The sequence below is a fragment of the Emydura macquarii genome, unplaced genomic scaffold (assembly GCF_026122565.2).
Source record: "Emydura macquarii macquarii isolate MOO-44397 ecotype Brisbane River unplaced genomic scaffold, CSIRO-AGI_Emac_v2 contig_480, whole genome shotgun sequence".
Taxonomy (NCBI): Eukaryota; Metazoa; Chordata; order Testudines; family Chelidae; genus Emydura; species Emydura macquarii.
In genome coordinates this window covers 8,013,574-8,027,177 of record NW_027130617.1, presented here as the reverse complement: position 1 = coordinate 8,027,177, position 13,604 = coordinate 8,013,574, and the positions used below count along the sequence as shown (strand labels likewise).

At 37.4% G+C, this 13,604-nt stretch overlaps 1 long non-coding RNA gene across 1 annotated transcript in view; it reads left to right on the top strand.

Annotated features, from left to right (window-relative positions):
• The first annotated feature begins 279 nt into the window (after positions 1 to 279).
• Positions 280 to 13,604, top strand: part of LOC137146759 (uncharacterized) — a 106,071-nt gene continuing 92,746 nt past the window's right edge. The window contains exon 1 of the long non-coding RNA XR_010918038.1: positions 280 to 357. This is a non-coding gene — a long non-coding RNA (uncharacterized lncRNA). The remainder of the gene's footprint in view (positions 358 to 13,604) is intronic.

The following is a 13,604-nucleotide window of genomic DNA, read 5'->3' as shown; positions in this document are numbered from 1 at the left end:
CTCCTCTTAGAGTTCAGCAGCCAGGTTGTCTTTGTGGGGAAAAAAAAATCCAGTCCCTACCACCACAGCTCTGACAGGGTGCTGTTAGCAGCTATAAAGAGAGTCCCTTTTAAGAGCCAGTACCTGGTCACATGCAGGGCACTGGCTAGTTAGAGTGGGAGGGAGTTAAGTAGTCTGATTATGTTTGGAAGGTTAGTGAGGATTGCTTGCACCTGTCAGTGTCTGAGTTAATGAGGTAATTAATGCACCAGCTGGATAGCTCAGAGAAGCAAGCAAGCAGTATAGAAAGCTGAGTCAGGGAGCAGGAGAGAGGCCCCTTTTATCTGCTGCTATATTTTGTTGTACCTGGAACATAAGGTAAGAAATACTAATGAAGACACTTGGTGAAGGTACCTGGCGGCGTGCATGTGTTTAATCACCAGAAGGGCATACTAGCCAGGGTTTCCAGAGCTGGAGGTAGAATCTGTTTAGGCAGCTGAATAGATTTGGTTGGTTATTTGTGGCATGGAGCTCAGGTGGCCTGGGAAGTTGGCTTTAAATATCTATCATACATAATAATTAATCCAGTTTTATATGTCACATCACAAGTGATTTAATAATTATAATTTATTTGCCTTTGGAAATTCCATTTAGATGCATCATCTGATTTTCAGCAAGGTCCTGCACATTTTTACCTTAGCTTCCAGCCGGGTTGAATGATATATAAAGAGGTCATGACTCTGAAGTCATGCCACAAATCAGGGTTCAGCCTGGATTAGAGCCTCATCTGCTGTAAACTGTCATAGCTCTCCTAAAGCCAACAGTCATGAACACTTATCCCAACTGAAGATCTGCCCAAGATTCTGCAGTTCCCCATTTATTGTTATTCCAACCACTAGACCATCACACCACTTCCTCTAATTTTAGAGATTTATTGAAAATAGGGAGATTTTATTCTAACAAATGTGCTCCAGCCACTGCTTCAAAAGCTGCCTGAAGATTTTACTCTGTCTCTCTCTCGCACACACACACTCACTCGATACACAACTGTGATGGGGTACAACCTGGACTGGGGGACCACTGAGCCCTCCAAACCCACCAGCCTTGGTTGTCTCTCACACTGTAATGCTGATGTCAAGCTCCAAGCCTCTGACAGGCACTGCACTTACACAGCTATTCACAGGCAGGGACACACCCAACTAAGTTATATAGGTGATCTCCCAGCCATTCATGAGCCATCAATAGAGAGGCTTAAGGCAATTTTCCCCCAGCTCCACAGTCTTGCACCCCAGAAACATAGTCTTGCACTGCTCAACTCCTAAGTTTGCCACTTTTTCATAGGAAAGTGGACATGCACCAGCCTTTGTAACCTGAGCTGAGGTACCCTAAGCACTTCAACCAAAACCACACTGTTTGAGATAAAATATAAAGCAAATGTATTAACTACAGAAAGCTATATTTTAAGTCATTATAAGTAGCAGGCATAAAGATCAAAGTTGGTTACCTAGGAAATAAAAATAAAGATACAGTCTAAATTCTAACTTAGACTAAGCAAGATTTGAATCAAACAGTCTCTTGCCCTAACAGATAGTACAGGCAGCTTACAGTTCCTCAGTACACAATCTGGGCTCCCTTCCAGCCTGGGACCAATCTCCCTAGTTCAATGTCTTTGTCTTTCATCTGATCTTCCAGATGTTGGGGGGGAGGGGAGTAGAGAGTCCCAGTGATGTCATTGCAACTCTTTTATACTTTCTTCCAGCTGCTAGAAAGATCCTTGTGGGCTAGTCTGCCCGCAAAGCATACATGCCTTCTCTGAGGAGTCCCTGGAAGAGTGGATCTTTTTGATGAGCCATTAACACCTGTCTGGCTCATCAACCTCACAATATATTTAGTAACAGACATAGCAATACTTCATAACCTCACACACAATGATAGTACGTACAGTCCAACAGGACATTACCTCATAAGGTATGCTTTGTACAAAATATATCATAATCATATGACAGTGGTGAATATGGGGGTTTCTGGGTATTACTTGGAGTTAGAGTGTGTCACAAACCCCCCGTCCAGACAATTTAGTTTAATTTAAATTTAGATTTTGCCCTAGCCAAATAGTGATGTGCCCTGTATTTTTTACTGGCAGATTATGATTTACTAACTCCATTCTGGGGGTTAAAGAGTGCATGACCTTTCTCCATATTAATATTTAAAGCTTACCTTGCACATGAAATCAGACGCTGACACAAATCTCACAGGACTAAAAGGTTTCTAACCTTTCGAAGAAGCAATGCCATATTGAAATATGTATTACTAAATTCAAAACAGAATATGTAACAAATGTCCCACTAGTAGATATCAGAGTTTGCCAATTTCATTATATGCAAGCAGTTTCACAAAAATCTATTTTTAAAGTGAATTGCAGTACCATGAAAGCCAACACTTGACATCATAGCAAAGGCCAACAGCATAACATGAGGCACTGCAGCAACAAGAGTAATTTTGCCACTCTGCCCTATGTGGAAGAGCCATTTAGTGCCCTTTTCAAAGTAATACATAGATTTCGCTCTTTTTAAAAGGTGAGTGTTTACTTATTTTTTTTTTTTTTTACAAATGCAATTTACAATTATTAAGGAACCAGGTGATTTTGTTTTTGCAATTGTACCAGCTTAACATGGGAACACCTCGCAACTAACACAGTTGACGAAAAAGAGACCAGAATTATTTAATAGAAAACCAAATTGTTGATCCTGTTGAAGTGTAGTACTAATCTGAATGCATTTACTTTTCACAATTTAGCCATGCATGCAACTTGTCACTATAAAAAGACATTGTTTAAACCAAAATGATCTGTTGATCAACATTTGCAAAGCTTTTCTGCATATATCTAAGCATTACACTTGAATTAAAAAATGTAGTTGGCTAAGAGTAGGGGGTGACCACTCAGTTTCACATCCCATTTTGGGTGTACTCAGACCCTCAGTTTGAGCATGGTGTTAGTTCTTCATCCTGCTAAAGGTCTAATTTTGGGCTAAATTTTGAGTGTTCCATAGAACTCTTTTCAGTTCTGTTCTTTGGGGAATGCAATGGCAAACAAGTATAGACTTGGCATAATTCAATTTTTATTTTTTATAATTTTGATGGATGATATTGATGTTTATTTTAAAGCATTTACATTTTTATGTATTTAAGTTTTCATAGGAGAAATTATAGGAGAATCAGACAACAGTGTATGTGTGTGAGGTCAAATAGTAATTATTTAATTACAGTAGATGTTGAGATTTTAAAAAAATTAAAGCTTTATAATGGTTAAAACAGAAATTGTCATCACATGTCAAAATATACCAAGTAAACATCCTTAAAGCAAACTAATAAATTCTCAAGGAGAATTTTTTTTTTACTTTGCCTATCTCAGTTTTGATTTTCATAGAGTGTGTGTGTGTGTGTGTGTGTGTGTGTGTGTGTGTGTGTGTGTGTGTGTGTGTGTGGTGAAATCAACGTTTGTTGACATTTACCGGTAATAATGTAATCCTTTCAAGCTGAGTTTTACAGCATGACCTGAAGATGGCAATGGAATGAATTTTCCTTTTCTCTCTTGCATTGGAGTTCCAGAATCTCTGGTCTGCAGCTGAGTAGGCTTTACCTCTTGTTCTCTTGAGTCTGTACTAGAGTTATGATTTAATGCATTTTGCCTGATGGTTATGGAGGGTGACTGAAACAGAGGTGGCCATTGGCCTATGAACGCTTTGTATATCAGTACCAGAACTTCAGATTGAATCTGCTAGTGGGCAGGAAGCCAGCAGACTGCAGAGCATTGCTGTGATATGTTGTGTCTTGTCCATTCCACTTCTGAAAGTGATGTAACAGTTGTAGTTCTTTCATAAGTTTCTGGTCTAGGCCAAGATAAAGGGAGTTATTGTAGTCCAGCCTTTAGGTGCTGAATGCATGAACTACTGTGGTCAAATCATTGTCTGATGAAAGAAATGGATGGAATATTCTTTCAAGGTGGGTGAGGTGAAGAAATTCTTTTAGTGATGACAGCTTTTTGGTTCTCTAAATGTCAGTGGTAAGTCATTCCAACATGATGCCAATGCTGCATATGTTTGGAAGGAGCCCACCATGTTACTTTGACATACAAGACATTTTGACTTAAGAGTAATATTGCAACTGTAGTAGTGATATGGAGCCTATCAAGATGTCCCTCAGAATCACAGATATTGACCATGACAGTCTGTTGTATTCCCCAGCTGTTAGCCAAGAGCCAGAATTCTGGTAACCTCTGATCACGCTCTGACTGCTCTTCATCCTGCCATATATATATATATATATATAGTAGCTGTCAAAAGAAGGAGGATATAGGGACTGCTCTTTGGGAACTCTGAAGGCCATGTCAGAGTTGGCAGTGAAGGGGGAAATAAAGTACAATAGAAATATTTATAGCTTCTGATTAGTCAGCAATGACAAGGGAACCACAAAGGTATGGATGTTTTTGCTTTCATTGCAGTTCTATACACTTTGACTGTCTCTGTTAGACTGGTTTTACAATCAGCTAACAAAGAATTTTCCTCTAAATCTGTAACTACTGGTGCTTCTTCTAAGATTCCTGTGGAAACTATATTTACTGCAATTCAGTCTCTACAAACAAGATTTGATCCATTTGATTCTAAGTCAGATGCTGTTTCACTTAGCATGACTAATTTAAATTAAATCTCAGAAATTTAAATCTCAAAAGGTTTTAGTGAGTCACAAGCACAACTTGAGAGCATGAAATCACTCAGAAGAGTAATGATTAAAGACAACATAATACTATAGAGAGAACTTGAGAATCTGAAACTTTTTGCAAAGTCATACAAAATTCATATTTTAGGTATTCCTGAAAACATAAATGGGACTGAACTAACTGATAAGCTTTCTGGTCTACTGGTTTTGATCCTCCTATTCATATTTTAGATTTTTTCATATTCCCATTAAGTCCCCCTAAATATTCTTTTGATTCAGTGCCCTGAACCAGGATGCTCATGACTTCTTTAGGATCTACACTTGATCATGAATGATTCATAAATTGAGCTTGGAAAACTAAGGTGAACATCTCTTTCAATGCTGAGAGAGTGAACCTCTTTCTTAACACTAACTAAACAATTCCAACAAGAAGAAAGATCTTTCCAACAAGAAGAAACACTCAGAATTTCAGATTCTTCTATCTGTTAGGTTTCCAGCTAAACTCAGATTCATTAAGAAATTACGAGATTATTTAGATATCTGGGTGAAATCTTTCAGAGAAACTTTTTGTCATAGAAAAGTGCAGATTTGTTGACATTGAAATGTTTCATTACTTTATGTTGGTTTTGCCAAACTGTTCCTGTCAAAAACACTTAAGTAACAAAAATTCTGAAAAAGTCTAAACATTTTGTTTTGACTTTTTCAAAATGAAACTTTTTTTTTTTTTGATTGAAATGACTTTTTGTTTTGAAATTTCCTTCAAATTTATTTTAAAAAACTCAAAACATTTAAAATGCTCAAAATCAAAATGAAAAATTTTTGTTTCAGGTCAGATGAAATGTTCAGTTCAATCTGAAATGGATTTTTTTTTTTTTTTTTTTTAACTTTTGAGTTTGCTGAAAATTTTGAAAAATTTCTATTTTGGTTTAACTCAAAATGGTTTTTCACCCAATTTTTTTAAATTCACAGTGAACTGAAAAATGAATGATTTGCACAGTTCTAATTCTTTATCTTATAAACATGATCAGATTAATAATTTATTGTTATCCTGATTACACAAGGACAGCTGACTATATTAGAATAAATTGTGAAAGCAGCAGTGGATTCAGATGTTTGGGCAAAATGGACTGCACAATATTTCTTCTGTTTAATTATTAAAAGTAAATTTTGAAGGGAGAGGTTTTTATGGCATTCTTATCATAGTGGAAAGTATATAAACCAGAGAATTGGGATATTGGTAACTGTCGCCTTCCTTCTTGACTCTCCAAGCTCCGTCACCATGCCTCGGGAGAAAGAAAGGCCTTGATAATTATTACCTTTCCTTTGTAAAATATAGGTAAACCTATAGTTACTGGGGTTCTTGTTTGTGGAACATTATTGTGTATGTTTATACAGATGGTGCTTCATACCTCAGTTTGTATAACGGGCATAATTATACATATGTACCTCCTTTGTAAAATGCTCTGAGATCTACAGATGAAAAGTGCTATAAAAGAACTAGGTATGATGATGATGATGCATCTTGTTTTATGCTTTTATACACAATTTAGAGTATATAAACATGGTAGGAGGAGGAAGGAGATATGGTTACAATGGAGAAAGGTCAGCACAGAATGAAGAAGTAGATACTAGACCCAGGATTCCCCTTTGGCCATTCCCCATCTCCTGTGCTAGCACTGCACGGAGAGATTTTACAATTTCTCTTTTAAATGGAAGGTAGGGTGAGAGACAGCATATGGGGATAGCTGTTGAGATAATAAAATACAATAAATACCAGTATAACAAGATGAAATATGTATTGGCTTGTAGAGCAGACATTGATCGTTGTTTGATCCTCTGCAAAAGGCGGTTTAAACATAACCAGTAAATTTAAAGTCAAAGCACATGCTTTTCTTTCTAACCACTTTCTTTTGCCTGAAAAATCTTGATCTCATAGTTAAACTGTGAGAAATGCTGGGGGGAAGTATTTTCAAATGAGGGCAACCAGGGTCTCTGTCTCGTAGGACCAAGATTTTAACTGAGCTTGTGTTAATTACAGTTGCACTTACTGTTAGGCCAGCTCCACGCTGAGTTAAGGTCTTCGGTCTTTTATCTAACCCTTCCTTTTCCTCTGTTTGTTCTTCAGATAGGATGATAGGAACCCCTACAGTATGCAAATGTATGATGCATTCTTGTTTCTTTAGACATAAAAGATTTTTTTTAAAAAAAGGCTTGTTGAAGATATGGCAATAAAGATGTAAATCTTCAGAAACAGCAAAACTACACTTACTTTGGCTCTTCACAAATGAGGCATGGCTTTTATAAAGAGGAGTTTGTTAGGAAACCCACGGAGAGCAGAGTTTCCGTAATAATTTGCCAGAAAAAAAAATCTGTAACACATGTCACTGTATTTTCTTCAGAACTGCAATCCTCATGGGACCAAAGTCTTTACTACTTAATCACTGCAGTAATTAGAGATGATATTGGTGAATGTTAGTTGAACATTGTGTCACTTTAAATGTTAAAGAACTTTCACATTATTTTCCATTTCCTTCATTCAATATTCTCATCTGTCCACTGTCTGATTAGATACTAACAGAGCTGACCTTTCCTCTGATGCCTGGTTGGCTTTGCTGTGTGTGTGTTAAAAGCTGCATTGGGTTGCACTGATATAAGGAGAGAGTAAATTACAATATTTATTATTTTTACAATGATTTTTCAAAAAACTAATATAGTGATTAGTACACAAGATATATTATGTAAAACAAAACATTGAGAACCATACAAAGAATTCCACTGACATAACATACAATGCCTTGAAACCTGCAAGATTTATATGGGATGTATTACATTGTGGGATCAATGATCGGAACTACAGTAATATAAATAATGATGAGCCATTAAAACATGCTAAAAATCCATACACACAGATATGATTAAAGCATGTTTGAGGGAAGTAAACATCTGTAAATCCAGAATAATTTAACTAAATTCTGGGATCTGACTAATTTATAATTCAGGGAAAGATACAGAGAACCCCTGATTCTGAGCACCCTGAGGGGATGCTCTAACTTAACATACTGTGACCTCCTATGGGCCCTGGGAAGCAGAGAATAGCTGTAGTGTTCTGCAGTTCAGCCATGCCCTCTCCTATACATATGCTCTGCTCTGACCACTCCTCCTTTCAAACTCAGAGCATGGTTGGTGTAGAGAGCCCTTATTTCAAGTCTGTAATAACCAGGGAGGCTCCCCGTACAAGGGGTATTCTCAGGAGTTGGTTTTTGCCCCCTTTATGCTGCAAATGCAGCATAAAGATGCCTTAGTGCTCTGTAGCTGAGAGTAAAGAAGGCAACCAAGTGGCTAGTCAAAAGCAAAAATCATTGCAAACCACTGTCAAAAGAGTTCTTTTTAAATATAATCTTTTCACATATATTATGTTTGTCTGCTTCCCTACATTTCAGATCCCTGCTTGTCAACCTTTTAGCTACTATGTAAAATAGGTGCAAAATAAGCCTGACAGAAGTGGCTGTAAAACTGAAATTTAAGTATGCAAATATCATTCACTTGCCTAGTATCAAATAGCACAAACTTCTTTAAATGACTTATCAGAGACAGCAGTACACAATGGAAGATCTCTATGGCTATTCATTTAGGCTGAGTTTTGTCCTTTTACACTTTTGATCTTAATCTTTATTTTTCAAAACATCAACTCAAAGTTTTTTTTGTGAGTGTTGCTTTCTTGAATAGCCTTTGATGAAGAGATGGAGCCTTTCAAAGGTTAGATCTAGACAGCAGAGCAATGGCACAGCTGTGATGCATTCCCCCCCTCCCCTGACCTTACATGGCTTAGAGTCCTTCTTGATGTTCATATTGTTGAAACTGGCTGAACTGTCTCTCAGGATCTGCTTTGGTCTTTGCCAAAAAGCAGCTTTAAATTCCATTCCTTGCCCTTAGATTCATTTCTTGCAGATTGAAACAGAAAATCAGTGGGATCTAAAGTTCACCTTAAATGACAAGTTTTATGACTAAAGACCTCTTTTGAGAAAATGTGACAGGTTATAATGGCTTTTGAAGTGCTTCAAAAAGAGGGAAATATACAATGTTACATGCCAAGAATGAAAAATAAAACATACTTATTAGCATCATAAGTACTAACAGCAATTATGCTTCTAAATACTTACTCCACTTTAAACAAATCTTTGCTTTGAGTCATGCACATTATATTGCTAAAAGATAACATAATAATTTTGGGTCAATTATAGCTGATTTACTGTTGTTTGATTTTAAAAAGTATGAAATCTGAAAGGTGCACACTAAAAACATCAGCAAAATAGAAGCACATGTACCAGCCTGTGTTAATTGTTGTTTATATTATGGTAGTACCAAAGGGCTCCAGTCAGGGATTGAAGTTCCATTATGGTAGGCATAGTACAAACACTTCTTAATGAGAAACTCCCTGCCCAAAAGAGTTTATAGTCTAGATTATGATCATAGTTGTGCAGTGTAACTATTCTGCAATTCACTGGCATTCTACGTTAGTTTACATGCAGACATACTGTGTGTGACAAAGATCTGGTTACTGTACAGTAATGATACAATAATCAATTTTATAACTGACACTCTGGCTTTGTTAGGGAAGTAATAATACCAACACACATGTACCAATTCCTGATTTTTCTCAAATATGAGAAATGCACACACAAGGTCTAACTGAAAGGAGGAAAATCAAAACTAATGCGTTATAGAAACCAATAAAACTTGCCAAAATAGCTTTCCTATGCAGAATAGTATTAAAGTTTTAAGGTCTGAAATCTGTAACATACTGTAGATGTCCCCATTGCCATAGTATCTGGGTAACTCACAATCTTTAATGTACTTATCCTCACGATATCCTTATAAGGTAGCAAAGTGCTATTATCTCTTTTTTGCAGATGGGAATCCAGGCACAGAGAAGCTAAGTGACTTGTCCAAGGTCACACAGGAAATCTCTAATGGAGCAGAGACTTGAACCCAAGTGCTTTTGAGAGTGTTTCACCTTCCTCTGCAACACGGTGTGTGGGTTATTTGCCAGGATTATCTGGGTATACCTCATTTAATCATTCCCCTGCCATTGCATAGGGCCTTGATCACTGGTACACCTCTGTCCGTCCTATTCTCTTCCTGTGGCACATGACAGTCTAGTCTCCTGTGGGCTGTAATATTTCCATCTAATTTTGGTTGTGGGTTAGTGTGCAGGTGCTGGGTAGTGTTGGTGGCCTATTATATATAGGAGGTCAGTGTAAACCTTTGGGCATTACTCCCACCCAATTGGAGCCCCTGGACTCACCCAGTTATCAACACTGGATGGATCCAGCACAGGTCTCCCTGTCTTGGTTCTTGCAATGGACCCCACCCTTTTTGGGCCTCCTTATATTTCGTTACTGTTGGGGATCAAAAGGAAAACAAATATTCCACTGCAATTGAGAATGAAATCTCCCTGGTGCCAACTCACAAGAGAAACAGCCTGTGGTATCTCCGTTCTTCAGGAATACCCGTGTAGTATTTTTACAAGTGCCCTCCTGCTGGGTAGCCGAATCAGGTTTTCCCTGTCAGGTTTACCTGGGAAGTTTTCTGCACTCCTCATGTGGTTGGAGAGTCGTGATCTTCAGTATGGGAGTCCCTCCTGCTGCTTCAGGAGTCACTCCAGCCACTTGTGGCTCACGGGTGCCTTCCCCCTTTGCTGACTGCAACTTCCTCTTTATTTAAAGGCCTCCTTCCTGTCATGCATGTTTGGCAGGGTGGAAGAGTGGGGCTACCTTGGCACACAGAGCTCTCTAGCCCCTTCCCTATCAGTATCAGTACCTCATCACAGTCAGATTAGATGATCTAGTGGTCTCTTCAGGCCTTACACTTTATGATTCCTAAATTCTAGGCTAGTGTCCTCTACTTGGCCAGCCAATGTACCATTGAGAGTTTCCTTTCCAATGGTGTACAGCTCCTATTTTGAGACTTGGAGGGTCCCAGAGATACCAGGCCTTGAACCTGTTACTGTTGCTGGACTGAATGTTGCTGGTGACAAGAAAGGATAATTTAGAGGAAAAATTCCACAACTTGTGTTTTACATTTTCCTCCAATATTAGGTCTTCGTAGATTTTAAAACCAGGATACAAAACTATGCACAAAAATCTCAAAAATGATGGACAAGCAACAACACATTATAAAAGAACCTGTTTATCTTTCCATTTGGTTAACCTAAAAAAAGAAGAAGAAACTTAGTTTGGATAACTTGTAACAATGGCATTCCTTCAATATAATACTCTTGTCATTTTTTATTAATCTTTATAATTGATACTAATCTCATACTGCAATTTGTAAAAATCTCTCTCCAAATTCTGTTATATTTGTATTTCCATGGATACAAATAAGGAATACATTTTTAAACAGGTTTTGCTATACAAAGTCCGAAAGGCTCAGCTATTTAAACTCAGTTTCGCCTTATAATTGGTCACTGATTAATTAACAAAATATTTTCCCCAAAATATCCCTGCGCCCACGTTGTGAAGTATGCAGCCATGGCACGTAGCAACATTGAAATAAAATGTACCTTTAAATTTACTATGGTGACATATTTTATTCTTGTTATTCTTGCAGCTGTGATAAAATAATACCCAAAGAAGTTAGTTTGCTATTTACACAGCTTGTCTCTTACTTTAGGAGTAAAGACTTGCAGTAGGCCAATCAGATTATATCTGTCATAGTGTCACACAGCTTTATAGTCTCAACCTCTGGAGAACCTAATTACTTAAGTATTTCTTGAATAAATTTAAGAAACAGTCACAGTCCATTTGTAAAAGAACATCTATTACCTCTGGTGTAAAATGCTTTGCCAGAGGTTGGGATAATAAAAGCCGCATGAATGTCAATCCTATTACTAAATGGCCAGGAGACAGTCTATATGGGATGTACTTAAAAAATAAAATAAAAAAAAGTATAAGGAAAAACCTGAATGGCTAAAAAACTGGATCAACATGGAAAGACCTTGTGACTAGATGTGCACTCTGAGAAGTTTGCCTGAACACTTGTTGTTGCATTTTAGAGAAAACTTGAGTTCAAACCTTAAACTGGGGCTGCGCCTTCAGGTTTCAGAAGCTGCCAAAAATAGTGGTAATTGCGTAAAGCTGAATATCTTGGTATTTTTATTTGTGTTTGGTTTTCACAGGTTTTAATGACTCTGAGACCAATTTTTATGGGCAATATAAAAAGAGGTCTGGTCTTCTCATGCTATTTACATCATCTAGGAACTGAAACATTACGAGAAGACTAGCTCTCACATTATTTTACAATGTGTCTTTCAAAAAAGCCAGTGAAAAACTTATATGCACATAGCATGCAGAGTCACATTCTGCTCTGATATACATCCTTTGTAAACCCATTGGGATGCATAGGGTATACACAGAATTTGGTCTTGGTACAAATTGGTACGAGGCCCCAACCAACAGCTTTGTCTAAAACTTTGTTCCATTTGAATTCGGATAGCAGGAGGAATTACATATCATATATTAAGAACTAAATTCTGGACAGTAGTATACATCCTGAGTACTGGGTAATACTCTGTTCTATTGGGCAGAGAAAACCCTCCTCATCACATCCACTGAAGTTTTGTGCTGGATTTGGTAAAGTAATCCTACGTTTTTTCAGTTTCAATACAGTCCAATTGTGAAGTTTGGGGCACCAGGTTAAAAATGAGCCTTGTAAGAGAAGAGACAAAACTGTTAATTGAATCTCCATTGTTATAGATATTATGTTATTTCTTATATTGCAATGCTCTCCATCTCTTTCTAATCCCATGATGTAATTTATCCTGGCCTGTGAAAAAACACATCCTTTTCTCATCTGAAATAAGTAACCTTTATGTCTCTCTGAGACCTCAAATTCCTTCTTTCCCCCAAAAAACAAAGCATTTGGTTTCTCCAAGGAAAGGAAAAAACAATTGAAATATACTCTACTTTCATATGGTCATTTTTAAGTATTATTCTTGCTGTTGTCAAAGAAATTCCAGCGTGTTGGAAAAAAACACAGACTATAAAAATAAGCTTTACTTTTTAAATCTGTGTCATAGTAAATTGTCATGGAGTTTTGTAAAAATATAAAATTGCCATATTTTCTTCAGAAAAATATAATCACTGGTGAGAGAGGTCTCTTACACTACTTTCTCAATTTCGGCCTGTGGTACCAGACCAAAGGAGAACCACAAAAGTGTAAATGTTTATCTGTTAAAGCAGCTAACCCCCCACCCTAAATACTCTAAGTATTTTAAATGTACCTTACATTAAATTATAATGTAATCTAAGTGAAACAGTTCCTAGACATGTTTTAGGTTTTGAAACACAGATTAAGGTGGACATATGAGATTCAACTAAAATTACTAACCAAAAGAGTGATTCTTTGGAGTGGTCTATTTCCCCTAAGTTGGAGTCATGCATGCAGAAATAGAGGGACTTATGTATCCAGAGCACAGGTTCAAGTACAGCACAGGTGAAAGCTGCTACCAATTGTTTTGTGCCCTATGGCTATGTAAAATGAGTTTGTGCCCTCGGTCCAGTTCCCTATGTCTAGTTCATAAATACCATCACCACAACTGTCCCCCTTGTTGGCAGTCTTAGCAGAGAGGTCAAGGACTGAATGGATATGGAGACTGAGTTATCTTCTCAGTCCTTTGATGGACTTTCCTAGATCTGTCTCTGTTACCATAGTTTCCATTTTGTTCTCTAGATAAGAAAAAGAAACATTTTAGTCTGTAGTTCACAGAGGCCTTGATCAGTCAATTGACATAGGTTCCCTGCCTGCAGTGAGATTTAAGGGAGTGAGAACTGACTATGCGGAGGCCTGTAGCGTGGAGGTAAAAATCAGTCTTTTTTATTTTTGTGCTTGCTTTTTAGGCTTGTCTCTCT